Raw genomic sequence first — 6694 nt, 5'->3', positions numbered from 1 at the left:
TTAGCATTCACTGAACAGTAGAGACGGCTCAAAAGGCAGAAGGGCCTAGTTTTCTTCCTGTTGCCTGGCTGCGTACTGCAACTCCACCTTGCTTTGCCTTTTAGCGCTTCGCCCCCTCAACCAGAACGACCAGGTTCACAGTAACTCTGTACTGCCTTGTCCCTTAGCACAGGCGCCATGTCAGGAAGCCTGCTGAGATTGTCAACAGTCCTCAGTCCTTCAGCTAGAAGGTGCCAGCACAGCCTCTGATTCCAGACCAGGGACCCAGAGACAGTCAGTTGGCTCCCTTGGGCCTGACAGAGTCAGGATCTTCCCCTCCTAAAGACTGAGGAGCCAAATGTCGGGCAGCCCTTCACTGAACATCACTCCTTCCTCCCTATTGTGGTACCTGCTTTCTCCTGGGATGAAAGAAAGGGAGTTTGTCGTGGCTGGCAATATGGTTACTGTTGGTGCGGATGGAGGTGCCCATGAGGTAGTGAGGTATTCTGAGGGAGCAAGAGGGCACAGGATTAACATGGGTGTTGATGGCGAGTGTGGGAGCGAGTGTGAGAACACATGGCATGCAATAGTGAGAGTGGTAGAGCGCGAGTCTTATTGGGAGCTTGGTGCAGCAGCAGAGATAGAGTGAGGGTGAGGTACGGGAGAGAAGGTGGTGGCACTTATGCTGGCTGAGCAGAGAGGCTATTGACCTTCTTCCTACAGTGCTGATGGAGCCAGGTGGATTTTGATGGTCTGTGCCCTGACAGACCCTTGATAACATGAGAACGACAAATATTTAAAATCAACTTGAAGACAATTTTTTTCCCATCACCAGGAGAAATGGAGATTTAAATGGAATTACTAGATGGACGAGAAAAAAGATATGATTCTCTCTTTGTCTACTGCGGTTTGTGATAGCCTAATGCAGACTCACAAATTCACAGGAGGCCGTTCAGCCCATCATGCCTGCACCAACTCTGTGAAGGAGTTATCTAAATCTGTCCAGTCATTCATTCACTGATTCATTCACTTAATATGAGCATCATTGGCAGTAACAGTAGTGATAATCAACCTCTAATTGCCCTTGAGAAGATTGTTGTGTGGTGCTAACATGTCCGCAGGCTGTTTACCTGCTCCATTCTCGGTGCTCTTTCTCAATGGTGTATCAAATTCCTTTTTTAAGGGAGCTTTGGGGTGGAATGGTGGCTCTGTGGTCAGTACCGCTGCCTCACAGCGCCAGGGACCCAGGTTTGATTCCAGCCTTGGGCGACTGTCTGTGTGGAGTTTGCACATTCTCCCCGTGTCTGCGTGGATTTCCTCTGAATGCTCTGGTTTCCTATCATAGTCCAAAGATGTGCAGGTGAATTGGCCATGGGAAATTGCCCATAGTGTCTAGGAGTATGCAGGCGAGGTGGATTAGCTGTGGGAAATGCAGGATTACAGCGATAGTGTGGGGGGGGTGGGGTGCATCATGTTGGGATTCCCTTCAGAGGATTGTTATTGATTCGATGGGCTGAATGGCCTGATTCTGCATTGTAGCGATTCTATGGAGCAGTTGAATCTGCTTTCAGCACCCTTCCAACAAGTGAGATCATAACCTTTTTTTTTGTTCATTCATGGTGTTGCTAACTGGACTGGCATGTATTGCTCATCTCTAATAGCCCCTGAGAAGAGAGCGGTAAGTCATCTTTTTGGACCACTGTAGCCCTTGGGGTTTAGATGCATCTACAGTGCTGGTAGGGAATTTCAGGTCTTTGGATCAGAGAGAGAGACAGAATCCCAGGATGTGAAGTCAACGACAGAAAAAGAATGGTGATATACTTCCAAGTCAGGATGGCATATGGAATGCAGGGGGGGCTTGCAGGTTGTTCTGTTTCCGCGCATTTGCTGCTCTTGCCCTTCTCGATGGGAAAGCTAATGGGCTTGGAAGGGGTTGCCTAAGAAGAATTAATGAGTTGCTACAGCATCCCTTGTATCTTCTCATCTTTCCTGCTTTCTTTGACAATCACCTTAAATCCATATCCTCTTAACACAAGAACAACATGAGAAACAGGAGCAGCTCACTCTGTCATTCAATGAGATCATAGCTGAGCTTCTACTTCAGCACCATTTTCCTGCATTAGCCCATATCCCTTAATATTTTTAATATCTTCCAAACTCAGCCTTGAATATACTCAATGTCTGAGGCTCTACAGTGCTCTGGGCCAAGGAATTCCAAAGATTCACCACCCATTAAACGAAGAAGTTCCTTCTCATCTCAGTCCAAAGTGACTTGCTCTTCATTCAGAGACTGCATCCTGTTCACTAGACTTCAGTTAGGTGAGGAATGACACCCAGGGAAGAAAGACAATCATCGTTACCCTCTTATTGACAACCATTCTCTGGAATAGCAACAGGTTCTCCCTTCATGGCTTTGGACACTTCCCTCAAATCACATCTTAATCCTTCGAGTTCAAAGAACAATCTACATCAGAAATCTACATCAGGGAGTACGTTTTAAATATTTCCTGTTTGCAGGGAACCATATCGTATTAAGTTTCAAAAATCATGTCAATGTATGAATTAGGATCAGGAGTAGGCCACGCTACCTCTCAAGCCTGCTCTACCCATTCAATAATATCATAGTTGTTCTGATTATCCTACATGCCTACCTATCTCTGACTATCTTTCTCTGCTTCCTCTTCCTCTGCCTGTAAAATATTTAAAAGGTCTGCCTTCACCACGTTTTGAGGAAGAGAGTCCCAAAGACTCATCATCTGAACACACACACCAGCCGGTTTTGAAACAGTTTCTACCTTCCTGTTGTTAGAATACTGAATGGCCTCACAAACCCTTAACATTTGCCTATACCTGTGTTTTTGTTTTTGCTGCTGTTTACCTATTATTTACTTATCTCTGCTACTTAAGTAAATGATCTGACTGTATTGCTCGCAAGACAAAGCTTTTCACTGTGCCTCGGCATATGTGACAATAAATTCAATTCAATACAATTCAATTCAATTCAATTCAACCCTCTGACAGAGAAAAAAATTCTCCTCAACTGCATCTTAAATGGGCAATCCCTTATTTTCAACCAGTGGCTTCTATTTCTAAAGTCCCCCACAAGAGGAACCATCTTGTCTGCATTTACCACATCATGGCCTTGTTAGGATCTGAGATGTTTTGGTCAGGCCTCTGCTTGCCCTACTCGAATGGTTACAAGCCTAGCCTGTTCAAACATTCCACATACTGAAACTGGTCCATTCCAGGTAGTAGGCTGGTATACGTTCCCTGAACTGCTTCTGATGCACTTACATCCTTCCTTAAATCGGGTGACCAGTACTGTACACAGTAACCCAGATGCTGTCTCACCAACGCATTGTAAAAGTGAATCAGAACTTCCCTACTTTTGTATTCAATTGCCCTCAGGATAAATTATAGCTTTTCTAATTACTTGCTGTACTTGCATAATAAACTCTGCCATCCCTCACTGTTTATATGATATGCTTCATTTCCAGCTAAAGCGGACGATTTCACATTGTCCCACATTGCAATTCTACTTGCGAGATCTTTGTCCACTCACTCTCATATCTTTGTGGAACTGTCACACATAACTACCTCCCTTGCAATGAAAGCCAGAGCAGCCTGTTCTATTTCATGGTTTAATAGGGATCAAGAAATTCGAGGCAGACTACTGCGCAAAACTAGTCTGAAAGGTTACTAAAGTTCATGATGTGCACACTGGGAATCTTGTTTTTCTTTTTATTTTGCCCTCTTCTTCTCCTGAGGGAGCTGACTCAGTCTGGTTCTGTAGTTGCTAATAATCTTTACTGCACCACACCCAGATAGGTGTTTTTAACTGCTTCCAGCAATCCCTGTTTAAGTGGAAACAAACACTATTTTTTTAAAAAAATACAGTACCCTTCAGGTCACTTTCAATCCTAATGGGTGCAGGGTTACCAATCTTAGAGTCACAGAGATGTACAGCACGGAAACAGACCCTTCGATCCAACTCGTCCTTGCCGACCAGATATCCCAACCTAATCTAGTCCCACCTTCCAGCACATGTCCCATATCCCTCCAAACCCTTCCTATACCCATCCAAATGCCTCTTAAATGTTGCAATTGTACCAGCCTCCACCACTTCCTCTGGCAGCTCATCCCATTCACGTACCACCCTCTGAGTGAAAAAGTTGCTTCTTAAGTCTCGTTTATATCTTTCCCCTCTCACCCTAAACCCCTTTGTTCTGGATTCCCCCAGCCCAGGGAAAAAGACTTTGTCTACTTAACCTATCCATGCCCCTCATGATTTTATAAACCCGTATAAGTCACCCCTCAGCCTCCGACATTCCAGGAAAAACAGCCCTAGCTATTCAACCTCACCCTATAGCTCAAATCCTCCAACCTTGGCAACATCCTTGTAAATCTTTTCTGAACCCTTTCAAGTTCTCCTGTTGCATTCTTATTGTACCACAGTGAACAAATCTGGGGGGAAAGAAATATTGCAAGGGCAATAAAAAGATGGGCGCGTTGTGCTTTGAATGCCTTTGTTTTTTACTCATGAGAATGCTGGAATGGGGGAGTGGGGACAATGGTTCAAGATCCCCAGTGCTCAACATTCTAAAGTAACATTATTACTCCACGGCCAGGCAGCGACCAAAATGTAGGCCAGAACTCCAAGAGAAGGCCGCTGCTCTCCTTTAAAAGTGGCATCTTTGAGTTCAAGACAAAGTGGGGGAGGGGCCAACATAGTGTTAAAGCATCTTCGATGACCATAACGCGCTCCTACTGTCATCACAATAGGCAATCCATCGGCCAAATTACCTCATTGCTATTTTGCTGTGTGCAATGATTGAATAATATGGTTGAGGTGATGTTGGTTGGGGGGAATAAATGTTTGGCTCAAAAACCTTGCTCCTCATTGAAAGTTTCAGCTAAAAAAGCATAACAATGAAGAACAAGGGAGTTCTCCTAGAGTCTTGGTTAACATCCATCTTTCAACCGGCATCACTTTAGATCACACTATGTGCACATCACAATCTCAGTTATATGTTGTCTGAACTCACAGGTAAATTTTCAGAGTGCCAGACTGCACTGAGCTCGCACTGCAAAGTATTTAGGCATGCTTCATGTGTGCTTCTGTTACAATTGGTGCCATCCATGATTCAGAAAGGGTGAGTCCTCGAGTTGTTGTTAAAAATCATAGAAACCCTGTGGTGTGGGAACAGACCATTCAACCCAACCAGTCCACACCAGCCCTCTGAAGAGTGTCCCATCCAGACCCACTCCATCCCTGTAGCCCTGCATTTCCCATGGCTCATCCACCTAGCCTGCACATCCCTGAAGACTGTGGGAACTTAGCATATTCAATCTACCTAACCTGCACATCTTTGGACTGTGGGTGGAAACAAAAGCACCTAGAGGAAACCTACTGGGAGAACGTGCAAAATCCACATATATAGTCGCCCAAGACTGGAATCAAACCTGGGTCTCTAGCACTGTGAGGCATTAGTGCAATTCACTGAGCCACCGTGGGACAGGCACAGAATATAGTGGCTCTGCTTCTGACAACACAATGGTAAGAAGGGATTCTAATCGTGGCCCAATAACCTCAGCCCCAGATAACCTAATCCCCATATTTACCCAAAATCCAGAAACTCAGCCTCTAATCTCCTACCTGTACTAAATCAATTTCCAAACTACATGATCATAACCCTAACCTTTTTTTGTCGGTGTCTCTTGATTGGAAGTTCTATTCTGAATCGTATTCCTGCCACGGCAGAGCTGACTACAAGAAAGATTCTAATGTTTATTCAATGGTTCTCCCATTGTATCTAGAAACACGGCAAATGCATTGCTGGTATAATCTCTCGGGTCCACATATGTGCCATTGATACAGTCCAGGAACCACTGCAGTGTAGGATCATGGTGGCAACAGCTTTGTACAGTAGGACTTTTGTTGATTTATGTGGTCCTCTGCATCAAACGCTCACTTGACACAGTTTGTAGAAACTAGTGCAGCCAATCCAGTGATGGATCTCCTTGTCTATGGTGACCACCAGGAGATGGGATGTGCTCAATATACTCCAGTGTTCATCCAGGAGGTGGGATATTTGTGACTGACTAAGTCTGGGCTTGATATGGGGTTTGTTTTGACAATATTCAAATACAGGGAGAGTCACCTTTTATGGAGAATTTAAGAGATCAAGAGAGGCTTGCGAATCTGGTGCAAAATTAGCAATAACCTTGCACTCATCCACATACCTTAGGTCATGCCTGACCATGGTGGGTAGCCTCGCATCGGCACAGAGGTAACTGAGGTTAAAGAGTTCTCCATTAAAGTCATGTATATCACACACAGACTAGAGCAGCTGATCTGCTATGAAGCCAAATTACCAATGTTAGGTAAATTGCAAATAGTGTGGGGGCTATCACATGACATAGAACATAGAACAATACAGCACAGAACAGGCCCTTCGGCCCACGATGTTGTGCCAAACATTTGTCCTAGCTTAAGCACCCATCCATGTACCTATCCAATTGCCACTTAAAGGTCACCAAAGATTCTGACTCTACTGCTCCCACAGGCAGCGCATTCCATGCCCCCACCATTCTCTAGGTAAAGAACCCATCCCTGACATCTCCCCTATACCTTCCACCCTTCACCTTAAATTTATGTCCCCTTGTAACACTCTGTTGTACCCGGGGAAAAAGTTTCTGACTGTCTACTCTATCT

This window comes from Chiloscyllium plagiosum, chromosome 10 (genome assembly GCF_004010195.1).
Source record: "Chiloscyllium plagiosum isolate BGI_BamShark_2017 chromosome 10, ASM401019v2, whole genome shotgun sequence".
NCBI classification, from domain to species: domain Eukaryota; kingdom Metazoa; phylum Chordata; class Chondrichthyes; order Orectolobiformes; family Hemiscylliidae; genus Chiloscyllium; species Chiloscyllium plagiosum.
The sequence above is the reverse complement of the archived record's forward strand: the minus strand, read 5'-3'. Positions refer to the sequence as shown.